Source organism: Anomaloglossus baeobatrachus, unplaced genomic scaffold (genome assembly GCF_048569485.1).
Source record: "Anomaloglossus baeobatrachus isolate aAnoBae1 unplaced genomic scaffold, aAnoBae1.hap1 Scaffold_639, whole genome shotgun sequence".
In the NCBI taxonomy this organism is placed as follows: Eukaryota; Metazoa; Chordata; class Amphibia; order Anura; family Aromobatidae; genus Anomaloglossus; species Anomaloglossus baeobatrachus.
In genome coordinates, this window is record NW_027445007.1 from 128,170 (window position 1) to 153,636 (window position 25,467).

Sequence of the window (25,467 nt, forward strand, 5' to 3'; positions counted from 1 at the left end):
AAAAAAAACCAAAAAGCTTTTACTTCAGCCTTGCTCTCGAAAAGGCCAACAGGTGCAATAGCTACCTGTCAACGGCCACTCTAAACTGAATGTGCCTGCCCTCGTCAGATCGCAGCCGCTACGCAGTTTGAGGCCGGGCAAGTACCGGCATGGGAGACTGGCTGGGAATCCCTGGTTCCGTTGACATTTTTGACAATTTCTTTTTTTGGAGAGAGGGGGGGGAGTTAGAGTGGCCCTACCCACAATAAAAAAAAGCAAAAAAAAACAAAAAGCTTTTACTTCAGCCTTGCTCTCGAAAAGGCCAACAGGTGCAATAGCTACCCATCAACGGCCACTCTAAACTGAATGTGCCTGCCCTCGTCAGATCGCAGCCGCTACGCAGTTTGAGGCCGGGCAAGTACCGGCATGGGAGACTGGCTGGGAATCCCTGGTTCCGTTGACATTTTTGACAATTTCTTTTTTTGGAGAGAGGGGGGGGGAGTTAGAGTGGCCCTACCCACAATAACAAAAAGGAAAAAAAACAAAAAGCTTTTACTTCAGCCTTGCTCTCGAAAAAGCCCAACAGGTGCAATAGCTACCCGTCAACGGCCACTCTAAACTGAATGTGCCTGCCCTCGTCAGATCGCAGCCGCTACGCAGTTTGAGGCCGGGCAAGTACCGGCATGGGAGACTGGCTGGGAATCCCTGGTTCCGTTGACATTTTTGACAATTTCTTTTTTTGGAGAGAGGGGGGGGAGTTAGAGTGGCCCTACCCACAATAAAAAAAAGCAAAAAAAAACAAAAAGCTTTTACTTCAGCTTTGCTCTCGAAAAGGCCAACAGGTGCAATAGCTACCCGTCAACGGCCACTCTAAACTGAATGTACCTGCCCTCGTCAGATCGCAGCCGCCAGGCAGTTTGAGGCCGGGCAAGTACCGGCATGGGAGACTGGCTGGGAATCCCTGGTTCCGTTGACATTTTTGACAATTTCTTTTTTTGGAGAGAGGGGGGGGAGTTAGAGTGGCCCTACCCACAATAAAAAAAAGCAAAAAAAAACAAAAAGCTTTTACTTCAGCCTTGCTCTCGAAAAGGCCAACAGGTGCAATAGCTACCCGTCAACGGCCACTCTAAACTGAATGTGCCTGCCCTCGTCAGATCGCAGCCGCTACGCAGTTTGAGGCCGGGCAAGTACCGGCATGGGAGACTGGCTGGGAATCCCTGGTTCCGTTGACATTTTTGACAATTTCTTTTTTTGGAGAGAGGGGGGGGAGTTAGAGTGGCCCTACCCACAATAAAAAAAAGCAAAAAAAAACAAAAAGCTTTTACTTCAGCCTTGCTCTCGAAAAGGCCAACAGGTGCAATAGCTACCCATCAACGGCCACTCTAAACTGAATGTGCCTGCCCTCGTCAGATCGCAGCCGCTACGCAGTTTGAGGCCGGGCAAGTACCGGCATGGGAGACTGGCTGGGAATCCCTGGTTCCGTTGACATTTTTGACAATTTCTTTTTTTATAGAGAGGGGGGGAGTTAGAGTGGCCCTACCCACAATAAAAAAAAGCAAAAAAAACCAAAAAGCTTTTACTTCAGCCTTGCTCTCGAAAAGGCCAACAGGTGCAATAGCTACCCGTCAACGGCCACTCTAAACTGAATGTGCCTGCCCTCGTCAGATCGCAGCCGCTACGCAGTTTGAGGCCGGGCAAGTACCGGCATGGGAGACTGGCTGGGAATCCCTGGTTCCGTTGACATTTTTGACAATTTCTTTTTTTGGAGAGAGGGGGGGGAGTTAGAGTGGCCCTACCCACAATAAAAAAAAGCAAAAAAAAACAAAAAGCTTTTACTTCAGCCTTGCTCTCGAAAAGGCCAACAGGTGCAATAGCTACCCGTCAATGGCCACTCTAAACTGAATGTGCCTGCCCTCGTCAGATCGCAGCCGCTACGCAGTTTGAGGCCGGGCAAGTACCGGCATGGGAGACTGGCTGGGAATCCCTGGTTCCGTTGACATTTTTGACAATTTCTTTTTTTGGAGAGAGGGGGGGAGTTAGAGTGGCCCTACCCACAATAAAAAAAAGCAAAAAAAACCAAAAAGCTTTTACTTCAGCCTTGCTCTCGAAAAGGCCAACAGGTGCAATAGCTACCTGTCAACAGCCACTCTAAACTGAATGTGCCTGCCCTCGTCAGATCGCAGCCGCTACGCAGTTTGAGGCCGGGCAAGTACCGGCATGGGAGACTGGCTGGGAATCCCTGGTTCCGTTGACATTTTTGACAATTTCTTTTTTTGGAGAGAGGGGGGGAGTTAGAGTGGCCCTACCCACAATAAAAAAAAGCAAAAAAAACCAAAAAGCTTTTACTTCAGCCTTGCTCTCGAAAAGGCTAACAGGTGCAATAGCTACCCGTCAACGGCCACTCTAAACTGAATGTGCCTGCCCTCGTCAGATCGCAGCCACTACGCAGTTTGAGGCCGGGCAAGTACCGGCATGGGAGACTGGCTGGGAATCCCTGGTTCCGTTGACATTTTTGACAATTTCTTTTTTTGGAGAGAGGGGGGGGAGTTAGAGTGGCCCTACCCACAATAACAAAAAGGAAAAAAAAACAAAAAGCTTTTACTTCAGCCTTGCTCTCGAAAAGGCCAACAGGTGCAATAGCTACCCATCAACGGCCACTCTAAACTGAATGTGCCTGCCCTCGTCCGATCGCAGCCGCTACGCAGTTTGAGGCCGGGCAAGTACCGGCATGGGAGACTGGCTGGGAATCCCTGGTTCCGTTGACATTTTTGACAATTTCTTTTTTTATAGAGAGGGGGGGGAGTTAGAGTGGCCCTACCCACAATAAAAAAAAGCAAAAAAAACCAAAAAGCTTTTACTTCAGCCTTGCTCTCGAAAAGGCCAACAGGTGCAATAGCTACCCGTCAACGGCCACTCTAAACTGAATGTGCCTGCCCTCGTCAGATCGCAGCCGCTACGCAGTTTGAGGCCGGGCAAGTACCGGCATGGGAGACTGGCTGGGAATCCCTGGTTCCGTTGACATTTTTGACAATTTCTTTTTTTGGAGAGAGGGGGGGGAGTTAGAGTGGCCCTACCCACAATAAAAAAAAGCAAAAAAAAACAAAAAGCTTTTACTTCAGCCTTGCTCTCGAAAAGGCCAACAGGTGCAATAGCTACCCGTCAACGGCCACTCTAAACTGAATGTGCCTGCCCTCGTCAGATCGCAGCCGCTACGCAGTTTGAGGCCGGGCAAGTACCGGCATGGGAGACTGGCTGGGAATCCCTGGTTCCGTTGACATTTTTGACAATTTCTTTTTTTGGAGAGAGGGGGGGAGTTAGAGTGGCCCTACCCACAATAAAAAAAAGCAAAAAAAACCAAAAAGCTTTTACTTCAGCCTTGCTCTCGAAAAGGCCAACAGGTGCAATAGCTACCTGTCAACGGCCACTCTAAACTGAATGTGCCTGCCCTCGTCAGATCGCAGCCGCTACGCAGTTTGAGGCCGGGCAAGTACCGGCATGGGAGACTGGCTGGGAATCCCTGGTTCCGTTGACATTTTTGACAATTTCTTTTTTTGGAGAGAGGGGGGGAGTTAGAGTGGCCCTACCCACAATAAAAAAAAGCAAAAAAAACCAAAAAGCTTTTACTTCAGCCTTGCTCTCGAAAAGGCTAACAGGTGCAATAGCTACCCGTCAACGGCCACTCTAAACTGAATGTGCCTGCCCTCGTCAGATCGCAGCCACTACGCAGTTTGAGGCCGGGCAAGTACCGGCATGGGAGACTGGCTGGGAATCCCTGGTTCCGTTGACATTTTTGACAATTTCTTTTTTTGGAGAGAGGGGGGGGAGTTAGAGTGGCCCTACCCACAATAACAAAAAGGAAAAAAAAACAAAAAGCTTTTACTTCAGCCTTGCTCTCGAAAAAGCCCAACAGGTGCAATAGCTACCCGTCAACGGCCACTCTAAACTGAATGTGCCTTCCCTCGTCAGATCGCAGCCGCTACGCAGTTTGAGGCCGGGCAAGTACCGGCATGGGAGACTGGCTGGGAATCCCTGGTTCCGTTGACATTTTTGACAATTTCTTTTTTTGGAGAGAGGGGGGGGAGTTAGAGTGGCCCTACCCACAATAAAAAAAAGCAAAAAAAAACAAAAAGCTTTTACTTCAGCCTTGCTCTCGAAAAGGCCAACAGGTGCAATAGCTACCCGTCAACGGCCACTCTAAACTGAATGTGCCTGCCCTCGTCAGATCGCAGCCGCTACGCAGTTTGAGGCCGGGCAAGTACCGGCATGGGAGACTGGCTGGGAATCCCTGGTTCCGTTGACATTTTTGACAATTTCTTTTTTTGGAGAGAGGGGGGGGAGTTAGAGTGGCCCTACCCACAATAAAAAAAAGCAAAAAAAAACAAAAAGCTATTACTTCAGCCTTGCTCCCGAAAAGGCCAACAGGTGCAATAGCTACCCGTCAACGGCCACTCTAAACTGAATGTGCCTGCCCTCGTCAGATCGCAGCCGCTACGCAGTTTGAGGCCGGGCAAGTACCGGCATGGGAGACTGGCTGGGAATCCCTGGTTCCGTTGACATTTTTGACAATTTCTTTTTTTGGAGAGAGGGGGGGGGGGAGTTAGAGTGGCCCTACCCACAATAAAAAAAAGCAAAAAAAAACAAAAAGCTTTTACTTCAGCCTTGCTCTCGAAAAGGCCAACAGGTGCAATAGCTACCCGTCAACGGCCACTCTAAACTGAATGTGCCTGCCCTCGTCAGATCGCAGCCGCTACGCAGTTTGAGGCCGGGCAAGTACCGGCATGGGAGACTGGCTGGGAATCCCTGGTTCCGTTGACATTTTTGACAATTTCTTTTTTTGGAGAGAGGGGGGGGGGAGTTAGAGTGGCCCTACCCACAATAAAAAAAAGCAAAAAAAAACAAAAAGCTTTTACTTCAGCCTTTCTCTCGAAAAGGCCAACAGGTGCAATAGCTACCCGTCAACGGCCACTCTAAACTGAATGTGCCTGCCTTCGTCAGATCGCAGCCGCTACGCAGTTTGAGGCCGGGCAAGTACCGGCATGGGAGACTGGCTGGGAATCCCTGGTTCCGTTGACATTTTTGACAATTTCTTTTTTTATAGAGAGGGGGGGGAGTTAGAGTGGCCCTACCCACAATAAAAAAAAGCAAAAAAAAACAAAAAGCTTTTACTTCAGCCTTGCTCTCGAAAAGGCCAACAGGTGCAATAGCTACCCGTCAACGGCCACTCTAAACTGAATGTGCCTGCCCTCGTCAGATCGCAGCCGCTACGCAGTTTGAGGCCGGGCAAGTACCGGCATGGGAGACTGGCTGGGAATCCCTGGTTCCGTTGACATTTTTGACAATTTCTTTTTTTGGAGAGAGGGGGGGGGAGTTAGAGTGGCCCTACCCACAATAAAAAAAAGCAAAAAAAAACAAAAAGCTTTTACTTCAGCCTTGCTCTCGAAAAGGCCAACAGGTGCAATAGCTACCCGTCAACGGCCACTCTAAACTGAATGTGCCTACCCTCGTCAGATCGCAGCCGCTACGCAGTTTGAGGAAGGGCAAGTACCGGCATGGGAGACTGGCTGGGAATCCCTGGTTCCGTTGACATTTTTGACAATTTCTTTTTTTGGAGAGAGGGGGGGGGAGTTAGAGTGGCCCTACCCACAATAAAAAAAAGCAAAAAAAACCAAAAAGCTTTTACTTCAGCCTTGCTCTCGAAAAGGCCAACAGGTGCAATAGCTACCCGTCAACGGCCACTCTAAACTGAATGTGCCTGCCCTCGTCAGATCGCAGCCGCTACGCAGTTTGAGGCCGGGCAAGTACCGGCATGGGAGACTGGCTGGGAATCCCTGGTTCCGTTGACATTTTTGACAATTTCTTTTTTTGGAGAGAGGGGGGGGAGTTAGAGTGGCCCTACCCACAATAAAAAAAAGCAAAAAAAAACAAAAAGCTTTTACTTCAGCCTTGCTCTCGAAAAGGCCAACAGGTGCAATACCTACCCGTCAACGGCCACTCTAAACTGAATGTGCCTGCCCTCGTCAGATCGCAGCCGCTACGCAGTTTGAGGCCGGGCAAGTACCGGCATGGGAGACTGGCTGGGAATCCCTGGTTCCGTTGACATTTTTGACAATTTCTTTTTTTGGAGAGAGGGGGGGGAGTTAGAGTGGCCCTACCCACAATAACAAAAAGGAAAAAAAAACAAAAAGCTTTTACTTCAGCCTTGCTCTCGAAAAGGCCAACAGGTGCAATAGCTACCCGTCAACGGCCACTCTAAACTGAATGTGCCTGCCCTCGTCAGATCGCAGCCGCTACGCAGTTTGAGGCCGGGCAAGTACCGGCATGGGAGACTGGCTGGGAATCCCTGGTTCCGTTGACATTTTTGACAATTTCTTTTTTTGGAGAGAGGGGGGGGAGTTAGAGTGGCCCTACCCACAATAAAAAAAAGCAAAAAAAAACAAAAAGCTTTTACTTCAGCCTTGCTCTCGAAAAGGCCAACAGGTGCAATAGCTACCCGTCAACGGCCACTCTAAACTGAATGTGCCTGCCCTCGTCAGATCGCAGCCGCTACGCAGTTTGAGGCCGGGCAAGTACCGGCATGGGAGACTGGCTGGGAATCCCTGGTTCCGTTGACATTTTTGACAATTTCTTTTTTTGGAGAGAGGGGGGGGAGTTAGAGTGGCCCTACCCACAATAAAAAAAAGCAAAAAAAAACAAAAAGCTTTTACTTCAGCCTTGCTCTCGAAAAGGCCAACAGGTGCAATAGCTACCCGTCAACGGCCACTCTAAACTGAATGTGCCTGCCCTCGTCAGATCGCAGCCGCTACGCAGTTTGAGGCCGGGCAAGTACCGGCATGGGAGACTGGCTGGGAATCCCTGGTTCCGTTGACATTTTTGACAATTTCTTTTTTTGGAGAGAGGGGGGGGAGTTAGAGTGGCCCTACCCACAATAAAAAAAAGCAAAAAAAACCAAAAAGCTTTTACTTCAGCCTTGCTCTCGAAAAGGCCAACAGGTGCAATAGCTACCCGTCAACGGCCACTCTAAACTGAATGTGCCTGCCCTCGTCAGATCGCAGCCGCTACGCAGTTTGAGGCCGGGCAAGTACCGGCATGGGAGACTGGCTGGGAATCCCTGGTTCCGTTGACATTTTTGACAATTTCTTTTTTTGGAGAGAGGGGGGGGAGTTAGAGTGGCCCTACCCACAATAAAAAAAAGCAAAAAAAAACAAAAAGCTTTTACTTCAGCCTTGCTCTCGAAAAGGCCAACAGGTGCAATAGCTACCTGTCAACGGCCACTCTAAACTGAATGTGCCTGCCCTCGTCAGATCGCAGCCGCTACGCAGTTTGAGGCCGGGCAAGTACCGGCATGGGAGACTGGCTGGGAATCCCTGGTTCCGTTGACATTTTTGACAATTTCTTTTTTTGGAGAGAGGGGGGGGGAGTTAGAGTGGCCCTACCCACAATAAAAAAAAGCAAAAAAAAACAAAAAGCTTTTACTTCAGCCTTGCTCTCGAAAAGGCCAACAGGTGCAATAGCTACCCGTCAACGGCCACTCTAAACTGAATGTGCCTGCCCTCGTCAGATCGCAGCCGCTACGCAGTTTGAGGCCGGGCAAGTACCGGCATGGGAGACTGGCTGGGAATCCCTGGTTCCGTTGACATTTTTGACAATTTCTTTTTTTGGAGAGAGGGGGGGGAGTTAGAGTGGCCCTACCCACAATAAAAAAAAGCAAAAAAAAACAAAAAGCTTTTACTTCAGCCTTGCTCTCGAAAAGGCCAACAGGTGCAATAGCTACCCGTCAACGGCCACTCTAAACTGAATGTGCCTGCCCTCGTCAGATCGCAGCCGCTACGCAGTTTGAGGCCGGGCAAGTACCGGCATGGGAGACTGGCTGGGAATCCCTGGTTCCGTTGACATTTTTGACAATTTCTTTTTTTGGAGAGAGGGGGGGTGTTAGAGTGGCCCTACCCACAATGAAAAAAAGGAAAAAAAAACAAAAAGCTTTTACTTCAGCCTTGCTCTCGAAAAGGCCAACAGGTGCAATAGCTACCCGTCAACGGCCACTCTAAACTGAATGTGCCTGCCCTCGTCAGATCGCAGCCGCTACGCAGTTCGAGGCCGGGCAAGTACCGGCATGGGAGACTGGCTGGGAATCCCTGGTTCCGTTGACATTTTTGACAATTTCTTTTTTTGGAGAGAGGGGGGGGAGTTAGAGTGGCCCTACCCACAATAAAAAAAAGCAAAAAAAACCAAAAAGCTTTTACTTCAGCCTTGCTCTCGAAAAGGCCAACAGGTGCAATAGCTACCCGTCAACGGCCACTCTAAACTGAATGTGCCTGCCCTCGTCAGATCGCAGCCGCTACGCAGTTTGAGGCCGGGCAAGTACCGGCATGGGAGACTGGCTGGGAATCCCTGGTTCCGTTGACATTTTTGACAATTTCTTTTTTTGGAGAGAGGGGGGGGAGTTAGAGTGGCCCTACCCACAATAAAAAAAAGCAAAAAAAAACAAAAAGCTTTTACTTCAGCCTTGCTCTCGAAAAGGCCAACAGGTGCAATAGCTACCTGTCAACGGCCACTCTAAACTGAATGTGCCTGCCCTCGTCAGATCGCAGCCGCTACGCAGTTTGAGGCCGGGCAAGTACCGGCATGGGAGACTGGCTGGGAATCCCTGGTTCCGTTGACATTTTTGACAATTTCTTTTTTTGGAGAGAGGGGGGGGGAGTTAGAGTGGCCCTACCCACAATAAAAAAAAGCAAAAAAAAACAAAAAGCTTTTACTTCAGCCTTGCTCTCGAAAAGGCCAACAGGTGCAATAGCTACCCGTCAACGGCCACTCTAAACTGAATGTGCCTGCCCTCGTCAGATCGCAGCCGCTACGCAGTTTGAGGCCGGGCAAGTACCGGCATGGGAGACTGGCTGGGAATCCCTGGTTCCGTTGACATTTTTGACAATTTCTTTTTTTGGAGAGAGGGGGGGGAGTTAGAGTGGCCCTACCCACAATAAAAAAAAGCAAAAAAAAACAAAAAGCTTTTACTTCAGCCTTGCTCTCGAAAAGGCCAACAGGTGCAATAGCTACCCGTCAACGGCCACTCTAAACTGAATGTGCCTGCCCTCGTCAGATCGCAGCCGCTACGCAGTTTGAGGCCGGGCAAGTACCGGCATGGGAGACTGGCTGGGAATCCCTGGTTCCGTTGACATTTTTGACAATTTCTTTTTTTGGAGAGAGGGGGGGGAGTTAGAGTGGCCCTACCCACAATAAAAAAAAGCAAAAAAACCCAAAAAGCTTTTACTTCAGCCTTGCTCTCGAAAAGGCCAACAGGTGCAATAGCTACCCGTCAACGGCCACTCTAAACTGAATGTGCCTGCCCTCGTCAGATCGCAGCCGCTACGCAGTTTGAGGCCGGGCAAGTACCGGCATGGGAGACTGGCTGGGAATCCCTGGTTCCGTTGACATTTTTGACAATTTCTTTTTTTGGAGAGAGGGGGGGGAGTTAGAGTGGCCCTACCCACAATAAAAAAAAGCAAAAAAAAACAAAAAGCTTTTACTTCAGCCTTGCTCTCGAAAAGGCCAACAGGTGCAATACCTACCCGTCAACGGCCACTCTAAACTGAATGTGCCTGCCCTCGTCAGATCGCAGCCGCTACGCAGTTTGAGGCCGGGCAAGTACCGGCATGGGAGACTGGCTGGGAATCCCTGGTTCCGTTGACATTTTTGACAATTTCTTTTTTTGGAGAGAGGGGGGGGAGTTAGAGTGGCCCTACCCACAATAAAAAAAAGCAAAAAAAAACAAAAAGCTTTTACTTCAGCCTTGCTCTCGAAAAGGCCAACAGGTGCAATAGCTACCCGTCAACGGCCACTCTAAACTGAATGTGCCTGCCCTCGTCAGATCGCAGCCGCTACGCAGTTTGAGGCCGGGCAAGTACCGGCATGGGAGACTGGCTGGGAATCCCTGGTTCCGTTGACATTTTTGACAATTTCTTTTTTTGGAGAGAGGGGGGGAGTTAGAGTGGCCCTACCCACAATAAAAAAAAGCAAAAAAAAACAAAAAGCTTTTACTTCAGCCTTGCTCTCGAAAAGGCCAACAGGTGCAATAGCTACCCGTCAACGGCCACTCTAAACTGAATGTGCTTGCCCTCGTCAGATCGCAGCCGCTACGCAGTTTGAGGCCGGGCAAGTACCGGCATGGGAGACTGGCTGGGAATCCCTGGTTCCGTTGACATTTTTGACAATTTCTTTTTTTGGAGAGAGGGGGGGGAGTTAGAGTGGCCCTACCCACAATAAAAAAAAGCAAAAAAAAACAAAAAGCTTTTACTTCAGCCTTGCTCTCGAAAAGGCCAACAGGTGCAATAGCTACCCGTCAACGGCCACTCTAAACTGAATGTGCCTGCCCTCGTCAGATCGCAGCCGCTACGCAGTTTGAGGCCGGGCAAGTACCGGCATGGGAGACTGGCTGGGAATCCCTGGTTCCGTTGACATTTTTGACAATTTCTTTTTTTGGAGAGAGGGGGGGGAGTTAGAGTGGCCCTACCCACAATAAAAAAAAGCAAAAAAAACCAAAAAGCTATTACTTCAGCCTTGCTCTCGAAAAGGCCAACAGGTACAATAGCTACCCGTCAACGGCCACTCTAAACTGAATGTGCCTTCCCTCGTCAGATCGCAGCCGCTACGCAGTTTGAGGCCGGGCAAGTACCGGCATTGGAGACTGGCTGGGAATCCCTTGTTCCGTTGACATTTTTGACAATTTCTTTTTTTGGAGAGAGGGGGGGGAGTTAGAGTGGCCCTACCCACAATAAAAAAAAGCAAAAAAAAACAAAAAGCTTTTACTTCAGCCTTGCTCTCGAAAAGGCCAACAGGTGCAATAGCTACCCGTCAACGGCCACTCTAAACTGAATGTGCCTGCCCTCGTCAGATCGCAGCCGCTACGCAGTTTGAGGCCGGGCAAGTACCGGCATGGGAGACTGGCTGGGAATCCCTGGTTCCGTTGACATTTTTGACAATTTCTTTTTTTGGAGAGAGGGGGGGGAGTTAGAGTGGCCCTACCCACAATAAAAAAAAGCAAAAAAAACCAAAAAGCTTTTACTTCAGCCTTGCTCTCGAAAAGGCCAACAGGTGCAATAGCTACCCGTCAACGGCCACTCTAAACTGAATGTGCCTGCCCTCGTCAGATCGCAGCCGCTACGCAGTTTGAGGCCGGGCAAGTACCGGCATGGGAGACTGGCTGGGAATCCCTGGTTCCGTTGACATTTTTGACAATTTCTTTTTTTGGAGAGAGGGGGGGGAGTTAGAGTGGCCCTACCCACAAAAAAAAAAAGCAAAAAAAAACAAAAAGCTTTTACTTCAGCCTTGCTCTCGAAAAGGCCAACAGGTGCAATAGCTACCCGTCAACGGCCACTCTAAACTGAATGTGCCTGCCCTCGTCAGATCGCAGCCGCTACGCAGTTTGAGGCCGGGCAAGTACCGGCATGGGAGACTGGCTGGGAATCCCTGGTTCCGTTGACATTTTTGACAATTTCTTTTTTTGGAGGGAGGGGGGGGAGTTAGAGTGGCCCTACCCACAATAAAAAAAAGCAAAAAAAAACAAAAAGCTTTTACTTCAGCCTTGCTCTCGAAAAGGCCAACAGGTGCAATAGCTACCCGTCAACGGCCAATCTAAACTGAATGTGCCTGCCCTCGTCAGATCGCAGCCGCTACGCAGTTTGAGGCCGGGCAAGTACCGGCATGGGAGACTGGCTGGGAATCCCTGGTTCCGTTGACATTTTTGACAATTTCTTTTTTTGGAGAGAGGGGGGGGAGTTAGAGTGGCCCTACCCACAATAAAAAAAAGCAAAAAAAAAACAAAAAGCTTTTACTTCAGCCTTGCTCTCGAAAAGGCCAACAGGTGCAATAGCTACCCGTCAACGGCCACTCTAAACTGAATGTGCCTGCCCTCGTCAGATCGCAGCCGCTACGCAGTTTGAGGCCGGGCAAGTACCGGCATGGGAGACTGGCTGGGAATCCCTGGTTCCGTTGACATTTTTGACAATTTCTTTTTTTGGAGAGAGGGGGGGGAGTTAGAGTGGCCCTACCCACAATAAAAAAAAGCAAAAAAAACCAAAAAGCTTTTACTTCAGCCTTGCTCTCGAAAAGGCCAACAGGTGCAATAGCTACCCGTCAACGGCCACTCTAAACTGAATGTGCCTGCCCTCGTCAGATCGCAGCCGCTACGCAGTTTGAGGCCGGGCAAGTACTGGCATGGGAGACTGGCTGGGAATCCCTGGTTCCGTTGACATTTTTGACAATTTCTTTTTTTGGAGAGAGGGGGGGGAGTTAGAGTGGCCCTACCCACAATAAAAAAAAGTAAAAAAAAACAAAAAGCTTTTACTTCAGCCTTGCTCTCGAAAAGGCCAACAGGTGCAATAGCTACCCGTCAACGGCCACTCTAAACTGAATGTGCCTGCCCTCGTCAGATCGCAGCCGCTACGCAGTTTGAGGCCGGGCAAGTACCGGCATGGGAGACTGGCTGGGAATCCCTTGTTCCGTTGACATTTTTGACAATTTCTTTTTTTGGAGAGAGGGGGGGGAGTTAGAGTGGCCCTACCCACAATAAAAAAAAGCAAAAAAAACCAAAAAGCTTTTACTTCAGCCTTGCTCTCGAAAAGGCCAACAGGTGCAATAGCTACCCGTCAATGGCCACTCTAAACTGAATGTGCCTGCCCTCGTCAGATCGCAGCCGCTACGCAGTTTGAGGCCGGGCAAGTACCGGCATGGGAGACTGGCTGGGAATCCCTGGTTCCGTTGACATTTTTGACAATTTCTTTTTTTGGAGAGAGGGGGGGGGAGTTAGAGTGGCCCTACCCACAATAAAAAAAAGCAAAAAAAACCAAAAAGCTTTTACTTCAGCCTTGCTCTCGAAAAGGCCAACAGGTGCAATAGATGCCCGTCAACGGCCACTCTAAACTGAATGTGCCTACCCTCGTCAGATCGCAGCCGCTACGCAGTTTGAGGCCGGGCAAGTACCGGCATGGGAGACTGGCTGGGAATCCCTGGTTCCGTTGACATTTTTGACAATTTCTTTTTTTGGAGAGAAGGGGGGGAGTTAGAGTGGCCCTACCCACAATAAAAAAAGCAAAAAAAAACAAAAAGCTTTTACTTCAGCCTTGCTCTCGAAAAGGCCAACAGGTGCAATAGCTACCCGTCAACGGCCACTCTAAACTGAATGTGCCTGCCCTCGTCAGATCGCAGCCGCTACGCAGTTTGAGGCCGGGCAAGTACCGGCATGGGAGACTGGCTGGGAATCCCTGGTTCCGTTGACATTTTTGACAATTTCTTTTTTTGGAGAGAGGGGGGGGAGTTAGAGTGGCCCTACCCACAATAAAAAAAAGCAAAAAAAACCAAAAAGCTTTTACTTCAGCCTTGCTCTCGAAAAGGCCAACAGGTGCAATAGCTACCCGTCAACGGCCACTCTAAACTGAATGTGCCTGCCCTCGTCAGATTGCAGCCGCTACGCAGTTTGAGGCCGGGCAAGTACCGGCATGGGAGACTGGCTGGGAATCCCTGGTTCCGTTGACATTTTTGACAATTTCTTTTTTTGGAGAGAGGGGGGGGAGTTAGAGTGGCCCTACCCACAATAAAAAAAGCAAAAAAAACCAAAAAGCTTTTACTTCAGCCTTGCTCTCGAAAAGGCCAACAGGTGCAATAGCTACCCGTCAACGGCCACTCTAAACTGAATGTACCTGCCCTCGTCAGATCGCAGCCGCTACGCAGTTTGAGGCCGGGCAAGTACCGGCATGGGAGACTGGCTGGGAATCCCTAGTTCCGTTGACATTTTTGACAATTTCTTTTTTTGGAGAGAGGGGAGGGAGTTAGAGTGGCCCTACCCACAATAAAAAAAAGCAAAAAAAAACAAAAAGCTTTTACTTCAGCCTTGCTCTCGAAAAGGCCAACAGGTGCAATAGCTACCCGTCAACGGCCACTCTAAACTGAATGTGCCTGCCCTCATCAGATCGCAGCCGCTACGCAGTTTGAGGCCGGGCAAGTACCGGCATGGGAGACTGGCTGGGAATCCCTGGTTCCGTTGACATTTTTGACAATTTCTTTTTTTGGAGAGAGGGGGGGGGAGTTAGAGTGGCCCTACCCACAATAAAAAAAAGCAAAAAAAAAACAAAAAGCTTTTACTTCAGCCTTGCTCTCGAAAAGGCCTACAGGTGCAATAGCTACCCGTCAACGGCCACTCTAAACTGAATGTGCCTGCCCTCGTCAGATCGCAGCCGCTACGCAGTTTGAGGCCGGGCAAGTACCGGCATGGGAGACTGGCTGGGAATCCCTGGTTCCGTTGACATTTTTGACAATTTCTTTTTTTGGAGAGAGGGGGGGGAGTTAGAGTGGCCCTACCCACAATAAAAAAAAGCAAAAAAAACCAAAAAGCTTTTACTTCAGCCTTGCTCTCGAAAAGGCCAACAGGTGCAATAGCTACCCGTCAACAGCCACTCTAAACTGAATGTGCCTGCCCTCGTCAGATCGCAGCCGCTACGCAGTTTGAGGCCGGGCAAGTACCGGCATGGGAGACTGGCTGGGAATCCCTGGTTCCGTTGACATTTTTGACAATTTCTTTTTTTGGAGAGAGGGGGGGGAGTTAGAGTGGCCCTACCCACAATAAAAAAAAGCAAAAAAAAACAAAAAGCTTTTACTTCAGCCTTGCTCTCGAAAAGGCCAACAGGTGCAATAGCTACCCGTCAATGGCCACTCTAAACTGAATGTGCCTGCCCTCGTCAGATCGCAGCCGCTACGCAGTTTGAGGCCGGGCAAGTACCGGCATGGGAGACTGGCTGGGAATCCCTGGTTTCGTTGACATTTTTGACAATTTCTTTTTTTGGAGAGAGGGAGGGGGAGTTAGAGTGGCCCTACCCACAATAAAAAAAAGCAAAAAAAAACAAAAAGCTTTTACTTCAGCCTTGCTCTCGAAAAGGCCAACAGGTGCAAAAGCTACCCGTCAACGGCCACTCTAAACTGAATGTGCCTGCCCTCGTCAGATCGCAGCCGCTACGCAGTTTGAGGCCGGGCAAGTACCGGCATGGGAGACTGGCTGGGAATCCCTGGTTCCGTTGACATTTTTGACAATTTCTTTTTTTGGAGAGAGGGGGGGGGAGTTAGAGTGGCCCTACCCACAATAAAAAAAAGCAAAAAAAAACAAAAAGCTTTTACTTCAGCCTTGCTCTCGAAAAGGCCAACAGGTGCAATAGCTACCCGTCAACGGCCACTCTAAACTGAATGTGCCTGCCCTCGTCAGATCGCAGCCGCCACGCAGTTTGAGGCCGGGCAAGTACCGGCATGGGAGACTGGCTGGGAATCCCTGGTTCCGTTGACATTTTTGACAATTTCTTTTTTTGGAGAGAGGGGGGGGAGTTAGAGTGGCCCTACCCACAATAAAAAAAAGCAAAAAAAAAACAAAAAGCTTTTACTTCAGCCTTGCTCTCGAAAAGGCCAACAGGTGCAATAGCTACCCGTCAACGGCCACTCTAAACTGAATGTGCCTGCCCTCGTCAGATCGCAGCCGCTACGCAGTTTGAGGCCGGGCAAGTACCGGCATGGGAGACTGGCTGGGAATCCCTGGTTCCGTTGACATTTTTGACAATTTCTTTTTTTGGAGAGAGGGGGGGGAGTTAGAGTGGCCCTACCCACAATAAAAAAAAGCAAAAAAAACCAAAAAGCTTTTACTTCAGCCTTGCTCTCGAAAAGGCCAACAGGTGCAATAGCTACCCGTCAACAGCCACTCTAAACTGAATGTGCCTGCCCTCGTCAGATCGCAGCCGCTACGCAGTTTGAGGCCGGGCAAGTACCGGCATGGGAGACTGGCTGGGAATCCCTGGTTCCGTTGACATTTTTGACAATTTCTTTTTTTGGAGAGAGGGGGGGGAGTTAGAGTGGCCCTACCCACAATAAAAAAAAGCAAAAAAAAACAAAAAGCTTTTACTTCAGCCTTGCTCTCGAAAAGGCCAACAGGTGCAATAGCTACCCGTCAATGGCCACTCTAAACTGAATGTGCCTGCCCTCGTCAGATCGCAGCCGCTACGCAGTTTGAGGCCGGGCAAGTACCGGCATGGGAGACTGGCTGGGAATCCCTGGTTCCGTTGACATTTTTGACAATTTCTTTTTTTGGAGAGAGGGGGGGGGAGTTAGAGTGGCCCTACCCACAATAAAAAAAAGCAAAAAAAAACAAAAAGCTTTTACTTCAGCCTTGCTCTCGAAAAGGCCAACAGGTGCAAAAGCTACCCGTCAACGGCCACCCTAAACTGAATGTGCCTGCCCTCGTCAGATCGCAGCCGCTACGCAGTTTGAGGCCGGGCAAGTACCGGCATGGGAGACTGGCTGGGAATCCCTGGTTCCGTTGACATTTTTGACAATTTCTTTTTTTGGAGAGAGGGGGGGGAGTTAGAGTGGCCCTACCCACAATAAAAAAAAGCAAAAAAAAACAAAAAGCTTTTACTTCAGCCTTGCTCTCGAAAAGGCCAACAGGTGCAATAGCTACCCGTCAACGGCCACTCTAAACTGAAGGTGCCTGCCCTCGTCAGATCGCAGCCGCCACGCAGTTTGAGGCCGGGCAAGTACCGGCATGGGAGACTGGCTGGGAATCCCTGGTTCCGTTGACATTTTTGACAATTTCTTTTTTTGGAGAGAGGGGGGGGAGTTAGAGTGGCCCTACCCACAATAAAAAAAAGCAAAAAAAAAACAAAAAGCTTTTACTTCAGCCTTGCTCTCGAAAAGGCCAACAGGTGCAATAGCTACCCGTCAACGGCCACTCTAAACTGAATGTGCCTGCCCTCGTCAGATCGCAGCCGCTACGCAGTTTGAGGCCGGGCAAGTACCGGCATGGGAGACTGGCTGGGAATCCCTGGTTCCGTTGACATTTTTGACAATTTCTTTTTTTGGAGAGAGGGGGGGGAGTTAGAGTGGCCCTACCCACAATAAAAAAAAGCAAAAAAAAACAAAAAGCTTTTACTTCAGCCTTGCTCTCGAAAAGGCCAACAGGTGCAATAGCTACCCGTCAACGGCCACTCTAAACTGAATGTGCCTGCCCTCGTCAGATCGCAGCCGCTACGCAGTTTGAGGCCGGGCAAGTACCGGCATGGGAGACTGGCTGGGAATCCCTGGTTCCGTTGACATTTTTGACAATTTCTTTTTTTGGAGAGAGGGGGGGGAGTTAGAGTGGCCCTACCCACAATAAAAAAAAGCAAAAAAAAAACAAAAAGCTTTTACTTCAGCCTTGCTCTCGAAAAGGCCAACAGGTGCAATAGCTACCCGTCAACGGCCACTCTAAACTGAATGTGCCTGCCCTCGTCAGATCGCAGCCGCTACGCAGTTTGAGGCCGGGCAAGTACCGGCATGGGAGACTGGCTGGGAATCCCTGGTTCCGTTGACATTTTTGACAATTTCTTTTTTTGGAGAGAGGGGGGGGAGTTAGAGTGGCCCTACCCACAATAAAAAAAAGCAAAAAAAAACAAAAAGCTTTTACTTCAGCCTTGCTCTCGAAAAGGCCAACAGGTGCAATAGCTACCCGTCAACGGCAACTCTAAACTGAATGTGGCTGCCCTCGTCAGATCGCAGCCGCCAGGCAGTTTGAGGCCGGGCAAGTACCGGCATGGGAGACTGGCTGGGAATCCCTGGTTCCGTTGACATTTTTGACAATTTCTTTTTTTGGAGAGAGGGGGGGGAGTTAGAGTGGCCCTACCCACAATAAAAAAAAGCAAAAAAAAACAAAAAGCTTTTACTTCAGCCTTGCTCTCGAAAAGGCCAACAGGTGCAATAGCTACCCGTCAACGGCCACTCTAAACTGAATGTACCTGCCCTCGTCAGATCGCAGCCGCTACGCAGTTTGAGGCCGGGCAAGTACCGGCATGGGAGACTGGCTGGGAATCCCTGGTTCCGTTGACATTTTTGACAATTTCTTTTTTTGGAGGGAGGGGGGGGAGTTAGAGTGGCCCTACCCACAATAAAAAAAAGCAAAAAAAAACCAAAAAGCTTTTACTTCAGCCTTGCTCTCGAAAAGGCCAACAGGTGCAATAGCTACCCGTCAACGGCCACTCTAAACTGAATGTGCCTGCCCTCGTCAGATCGCAGCCGCTACGCAGTTTGAGGCCGGGCAAGTACTGGCATGGGAGACTGGCTGGGAATCTCTGGTTCCGTTGACATTTTTGACAATTTCTTTTTTTGGAGAGAGGGGGGGGAGTTAGAGTGGCCCTACCCACAATAAAAAAAAGCAAAAAAACCCAAAAAGCTTTTACTTCAGCCTTGCTCTCGAAAAGGCCAACAGGTGCAATAGCTACCGTCAACTGCCACTCTAAACTGAATGTGCCTGCCCTCGTCAGATCGCAGCCGCTACGCAGTTTGAGGCCGGGCAAGTACCGGCATGGGAGACTGGCTGGGAATCCCTGGTTCCGTTGACATTTTGACAATTTCTTTTTTTGGAGAGAGGGGGGGGAGTTAGAGTGGCCCTACCCACAATAAAAAAAGCAAAAAAAAACAAAAAGCTTTTACTTCAGCCTTGCTCTCGAAAAGGCCAACAGGTGCAATAGCTACCCGTCAACGGCCACTCTAAACTGAATGTGCCTGCCCTCGTCAGATCGCAGCCGCTACGCAGTTTGAGGCCGGGCAAGTACCGGCATGGGAGACTGGCTGGGAATCCCTGGTTCCGTTGACATTTTTGACAATTTCTTTTTTTGGAGAGAGGGGGGGGAGTTAGAGTGGCCCTACCCACAATAAAAAAAAGCAAAAAAAAACAAAAAGCTTTTACTTCAGCCTTGCTCTCGAAAAGGCCAACAGGTGCAATAGCTACCCGTCAACGGCCACTCTAAACTGAATGTGCCTGCCCTCGTCAGATCGCAGCCGCTACGCAGTTTGAGGCCGGGCAAGTACCGGCATGGGAGACTGGCTGGGAATCCCTGGTTCCGTTGACATTTTGACAATTTCTTTTTTTGGAGAGAGGGGGGGGAGTTAGAGTGGCCCTACCCACAATAAAAAAAAGCAAAAAAAAACAAAAAGCTTTTACTTCAGCCTTGCTCTCGAAAAGGCCAACAGGTGCAATAGCTACCCGTCAACGGCAACTCTAAACTGAATGTGCCTGCCCTCGTCAGATCGCAGCCGCCAGGCAGTTTGAGGCCGGGCAAGTACCGGCATGGGAGACTGGCTGGGAATCCCTGGTTCCGTTGACATTTTTGACAATTTCTTTTTTTGGAGAGAGGGGGGGGAGTTAGAGTGGCCCTACCCACAATAAAAAAAAGCAAAAAAAAACAAAAAGCTTTTACTTCAGCCTTGCTCTCGAAAAGGCCAACAGGTGCAATAGCTACCCGTCAACGGCCACTCTAAACTGAATGTGCCTGCCCTCGTCAGATCGCAGCCGCTACGCAGTTTGAGGCCGGGCAAGTACCGGCATGGGAGACTGGCTGGGAATCCCTGGTTCCGTTGACATTTTTGACAATTTCTTTTTTTGGAGGGAGGGGGGGGAGTTAGAGTGGCCCTACCCACAATAAAAAAAAGCAAAAAAACCCAAAAAGCTTTTACTTCAGCCTTGCTCTCGAAAAGGCCAACAGGTGCAATAGCTACCCGTCAACGGCCACTCTAAACTGAATGTGCCTGCCCTCGTCAGATCGCAGCCGCTACGCAGTTTGAGGCCGGGCAAGTACTGGCATGGGAGACTGGCTGGGAATCCCTGGTTCCGTTGACATTTTGACAATTTCTTTTTTTGGAGAGAGGGGGGGGAGTTAGAGTGGCCCTACCCACAATAAAAAAAAGCAAAAAAAACCAAAAGCTTTTACTTCAGCCTTGCTCTCGAAAAGGCCAACAGGTGCAATAGCTACCCGTCAACGGCCACTCTAAACTGAATGTGCCTGCCCTCGTCAGATCGCAGCCGCTACGCAGTTTGAGGCCGGGCAAGTACCGGCATGGGAGACTGGCTGGGAATCCCTGGTTCCGTTGACATGTTTGACAATTTCTTTTTTTGGAGAGAGGGGGGGGAGTTAGAGTGGCCCTACCCACAATAAAAAAAAGCAAAAAAAAACAAAAAGCTTTTACTTCAGCCTTGCTCTCGAAAAGGCCAACAGGTGCAATAGCTACCCGTCAACGGCCACTCTAAACTGAATGTGCCTGCCCTCGTCAGATCGCAGCCGCTACGCAGTTTGAGGCCGGGCAAGTACCGGCATGAGAGACTGGCTGGGAATTCCTGGTTCCGTTGACATTTTTGACAATTTCTTTTTTTGGAGAGAGGGGGGGGAGTTAGAGTGGCCCTACCCACAATAAAAAAAAGCAAAAAAAACCAAAAAGCTTTTACTTCAGCCTTGCTCTCGAAAAGGCCAACAGGTGCAATAGCTACCCATCAACGGCCACTCTAAACTGAATGTGCCTGCCCTCGTCAGATCGCAGCCGCTACGCAGTTTGAGGCCGGGCAAGTACCGGCATGGGAGACTGGCTGGGAATCCCTGGTTCCGTTGACATTTTTGACAATTTCTTTTTTTGGAGAGAGGGGGGGAGTTAGAGTGGCCCTACCCACAATAAAAAAAGCAAAAAAAAACAAAAAGCTTTTACTTCAGCCTTGCTCTCGAAAAGGCCAACAGGTGCAATAGCTACCCGTCAACGGCCACTCTAAACTGAATGTGCCTGCCCTCGTCAGATCGCAGCCGCTACGCAGTTTGAGGCCGGGCAAGTACCGGCATGGGAGACTGGCTGGGAATCCCTGGTTCCGTTGACATTTTTGACAATTTCTTTTTTGGAGAGAGGGGGGGGAGTTAGAGTGGCCCTACCCACAATAAAAAAAAGCAAAAAAAAACAAAAAGCTTTTACTTCAGCCTTGCTCTCGAAAAGGCCAACAGGTGCAATAGCTACCCATCAACGGCCACTCTAAACTGAATGTGCCTGCCCTCGTCAGATCGCAGCCGCTAAGCAGTTTGAGGCCGGGCAAGTACCGGCATGGGAGACTGGCTGGGAATCCCTGGTTCCGTTGACATTTTTGACAATTTCTTTTTTTGGAGAGAGGGGGGGGAGTTAGAGTGGCCCTACCCACAATAAAAAAAAGCAAAAAAAAACAAAAAGCTTTTACTTCAGCCTTGCTCTCGAAAAGGCCAACAGGTGCAATAGCTACCCGTCAACGGCCACTCTAAACTGAATGTGCCTGCCCTCGTCAGATCGCAGCCGCTACGCAGTTTGAGGCCGGGCAAGTACCGGCATGGAGACTGGCTGGGAATCCCTGGTTCCGTTGACATTTTTGACAATTTCTTTTTTTGGAGAGAGGGGGGGGAGTTAGAGTGGCCCTACCCACAATAAAAAAAAGCAAAAAAAAACAAAAAGCTTTTACTTCAGCCTTGCTCTCGAAAAGGCCAACAGGTGCAATAGCTACCCGTCAACGGCCACTCTAAACTGAATGTGCCTGCCCTCGTCAGATCGCAGCCGCTACGCAGTTTGAGGCCGGGCAAGTACCGGCATGGGAGACTGGCTGGGAATCCCTGGTTCCGTTGACATTTTTGACAATTTCTTTTTTTGGAGAGAGGGGGGGGAGTTAGAGTGGCCCTACCCACAATAAAAAAAAGCAAAAAAAAACAAAAAGCTTTTACTTCAGCCTTGCTCTCGAAAAGGCCAACAGGTGCAATAGCTACCCGTCAACGGCCACTCTAAACTGAATGTGCCTGCCCTCGTCAGATCGCAGCCGCTACGCAGTTTGAGGCCGGGCAAGTACCGGCATGGGAGACTGGCTGGGAATCCCTGGTTCCGTTGACATTTTTGACAATTTCTTTTTTTGGAGAGAGGGGGGGGAGTTAGAGTGGCCCTACCCACAATAAAAAAAAGCAAAAAAAAACAAAAAGCTTTTACTTCAGCCTTGCTCTCGAAAAGGCCAACAGGTGCAATAGCTACCCGTCAACTGCCACTCTAAACTGAATGTGCCTGCCCTCGTCAGATTGCAGCCGCTACGCAGTTTGAGGCCGGGCAAGTACCGGCATGGGAGACTGGCTGGGAATCCCTGGTTCCGTTGACATTTTTGACAATTTCTTTTTTTGGAGAGAGGGGGGGGAGTTAGAGTGGCCCTACCCACAATAAAAAAAAGCAAAAAAAAACAAAAAGCTTTTACTTCAGCCTTGCTCTCGAAAAGGCCAACAGGTGCAATAGCTACCCGTCAACGGCCACTCTAAACTGAATGTGCCTGCCCTCGTCAGATCGCAGCCGCTACGCAGTTTGAGGCCGGGCAAGTACCGGCATGGGAGACTGGCTGGGAATCCCTGGTTCCGTTGACATTTTTGACAATTTCTTTTTTTGGAGAGAGGGGGGGGAGTTAGAGTGGCCCTACCCACAATAAAAAAAAGCAAAAAAAAACAAAAAGCTTTTACTTCAGCCTTGCTCTCGAAAAGGCCAACAGGTGCAATAGCTACCCGTCAACGGCCACTCTAAACTGAATGTGCCTGCCCTCGTCAGATCGCAGCCGCTACGCAGTTTGAGGCCGGGCAAGTACCGGCATGGGAGACTGGCTGGGAATCCCTGGTTCCGTTGACATTTTTGACAATTTCTTTTTTTGGAGAGAGGGGGGGGAGTTAGAGTGGCCCTACCCACAATAAAAAAAAGCAAAAAAAAACAAAAAGCTTTTACTTCAGCCTTGCTCTCGAAAAGGCCAACAGGTGCAATAGCTACCCGTCAACGGCCACTCTAAACTGAATGTGCCTGCCCTCGTCAGATCGCAGCCGCTACGCAGTTTGAGGCCGGGCAAGTACCGGCATGGGAGACTGGCTGGGAATCCCTGGTTCCGTTGACATTTTTGACAATTTCTTTTTTTGGAGAGAGGGGGGGGAGTTAGAGTGGCCCTACCCACAATAAAAAAAAGCAAAAAAAACAAAAAGCTTTTACTTCAGCCTTGCTCTCGAAAAGGCCAACAGGTGCAATAGCTACCCGTCAACGGCCACTCTAAACTGAATGTGCCTGCCCTCGTCAGATCGCAGCCGCTACGCAGTTTGAGGCCGGGCAAGTACCGGCATGGAGACTGGCTGGGAATCCCTGGTTCCGTTGACATTTTTGACAATTTCTTTTTTTGGAGAGAGGGGGGGGGAGTTAGAGTGGCCCTACCCACAATAAAAAAAAGCAAAAAAAACAAAAAGCTTTTACTTCAGCCTTGCTCTCGAAAAGGCCAACAGGTGCAATAGCTACCCGTCAACGGCCACTCTAAACTGAATGTGCCTGCCCTCGTCAGATCGCAGCCGCTACGCAGTTTGAGGCCGGGCAAGTACCGGCATGGGAGACTGGCTGGAATCCCTGGTTCCGTTGACATTTTTGACAATTTCTTTTTTTGGAGAGAGGGGGGGAGTTAGAGTGGCCCTACCCACAATAAAAAAAAGCAAAAAAAAAACAAAAAGCTTTTACTTCAGCCTTGCTCTCGAAAAGGCCAACAGGTGCAATAGCTACCCGTCAACGGCCACTCTAAACTGAATGTGCCTGCCCTCGTCAGATCGCAGCCGCTACGCAGTTTGAGGCCGGGCAAGTACCGGCATGGGAGACTGGCTGGGAATCCCTGGTTCCGTTGACATTTTTGACAATTTCTTTTTTTTGGAGAGAGGGGGGGGAGTTAGAGTGGCCCTACCCACAATAAAAAAAAGCAAAAAAAAACAAAAAGCTTTTACTTCAGCCTTGCTCTCGAAAAGGCCAACAGGTGCAATAGCTACCCGTCAACGGCCACTCTAAACTGAATGTGCCTGCCCTCGTCAGATCGCAGCCGCTACGCAGTTTGAGGCCGGGCAAGTACCGGCATGGGAGACTAGCTGGGAATCCCTGGTTCCATTGACATTTTGACAATTTCTTTTTTTGGAGAGAGGGGGGGGAGTTAGAGTGGCCCTACCCACAATAAAAAAAAGCAAAAAAAACAAAAAGCTTTTACTTCAGCCTTGCTCTCGAAAAGGCAAACAGGTGCAATAGCTACCCGTCAACGGCCACTCTAAACTGAATGTGCCTGCCCTCGTCAGATCGCAGCCGCTACGCAGTTTGAGGCGGGCAAGTACCGGCATGGGAGACTGGCTGGGAATCCCTGGTTCCGTTGACATTTTGACAATTTCTTTTTTTGGAGAGAGGGGGGGGAGTTAGAGTGGCCCTACCCACAATAAAAAAAAGCAAAAAAAAACAAAAAGCTTTTACTTCAGCCTTGCTCTCGAAAAGGCCAACAGGTGCAATAGCTACCCGTCAACGGCCACTCTAAACTGAATGTGCCTGCCCTCGTCAGATCGCAGCCGCTACGCAGTTTGAGGCCGGGCAAGTACCGGCATGGGAGACTGGCTGGGAATCCCTGGTTCCGTTGACATTTTTGACAATTTCTTTTTTTGGAGAGAGGGGGGGGAGTTAGAGTGGCCCTACCCACAATAAAAAAAAGCAAAAAAAAACAAAAAGCTTTTACTTCAGCCTTGCTCTCGAAAAGGCCAACAGGTGCAATAGCTACCCGTCAACGGCCACTCTAAACTGAATGTGCCTGCCCTCGTCAGATCGCAGCCGCTACGCAGTTTGAGGCCGGGCAAGTACCGGCATGGGAGACTGGCTGGGAATCCCTGGTTCCAGTTGACATTTTTGACAATTTCTTTTTTTGGAGAGAGGGGGGGGAGTTAGAGTGGCCCTACCCACAATAAAAAAAAGCAAAAAAAAACAAAAAGCTTTTACTTCAGCCTTGCTCTCGAAAAGGCCAACAGGTGCAATAGCTAACCGTCAACGGCCACTCTAAACTGAATGTGCCTGCCCTCGTCAGATCGCAGCCGCTACGCAGTTTGAGGCCGGGCAAGTACCGGCATGGGAGACTGGCTGGGAATCCCTGGTTCCGTTGACATTTTTGACAATTTCTTTTTTGGAGAGAGGGGGGGGAGTTAGAGTGGCCCTACCCACAATAAAAAAAAGCAAAAAAAAACAAAAAGCTTTTACTTCAGCCTTGCTCTCGAAAGGCCAACAGGTGCAATAGCTATCCGTCAACGGCCACTCTAAACTGAATGTGCCTGCCCTCGTCAGATCGCAGCCGCTACGCAGTTTGAGGCCGGGCAAGTACCGGCATGGGAGACTGGCTGGGAATCCCTGGTTCCGTTGACATTTTTGACAATTTCTGTTTTTGGAGAGAGGGGGGGAGTTAGAGTGGCCCTAACCACAATAAAAAAAAGCAAAAAAAACAAAAAGCTTTTACTTCAGCCTTGCTCTCGAAAAGGCCAACAGGTGCAATAGCTACCCGTCAACGGCCACTCTAAACTGAATGTGCCTGCCCTCGTCAGATCGCAGCCGCTACGCAGTTTGAGGCCGGGCAAGTACAGGCATGGGAGACTGGCTGGGAATCCCTGGTTCCGTTGACATTTTTGACAATTTCTTTTTTTGGAGAGAGGGGGGGGAGTTAGAGTGGCCCTACCCACAATAAAAAAAAGCAAAAAAAACCAAAAAGCTTTTACTTCAGCTTGCTCTCGAAAAGGCCAACAGGTGCAATAGCTACCCGTCAACGGCCACTCTAAACTGAATGTGCCTGCCCTCGTCAGATCGCAGCCGCTACGCAGTTTG

At 49.5% G+C, this 25,467-nt stretch overlaps 7 pseudogenes; all 7 read left to right on the top strand.

The window, feature by feature from the left end:
* Positions 1 to 2,369: 2,369 nt before the first annotated feature.
* On the top strand, positions 2,370 to 2,488 carry LOC142286048 (5S ribosomal RNA; annotated as a pseudogene).
* A 1,159-nt stretch (positions 2,489 to 3,647) lies between these two features.
* LOC142286049 (5S ribosomal RNA) lies at positions 3,648 to 3,766 on the top strand (annotated as a pseudogene).
* Positions 3,767 to 12,104: 8,338 nt separating this feature from the next.
* LOC142286028 (5S ribosomal RNA) lies at positions 12,105 to 12,223 on the top strand (annotated as a pseudogene).
* Positions 12,224 to 13,895: 1,672 nt separating this feature from the next.
* LOC142286022 (5S ribosomal RNA) lies at positions 13,896 to 14,014 on the top strand (annotated as a pseudogene).
* Positions 14,015 to 17,743: 3,729 nt separating this feature from the next.
* LOC142286014 (5S ribosomal RNA) lies at positions 17,744 to 17,862 on the top strand (annotated as a pseudogene).
* Positions 17,863 to 19,532: 1,670 nt separating this feature from the next.
* On the top strand, positions 19,533 to 19,651 carry LOC142286030 (5S ribosomal RNA; annotated as a pseudogene).
* A 1,156-nt stretch (positions 19,652 to 20,807) lies between these two features.
* Positions 20,808 to 20,926, top strand: LOC142286054 (5S ribosomal RNA; annotated as a pseudogene).
* The last annotated feature ends 4,541 nt before the right edge of the window (positions 20,927 to 25,467 follow it).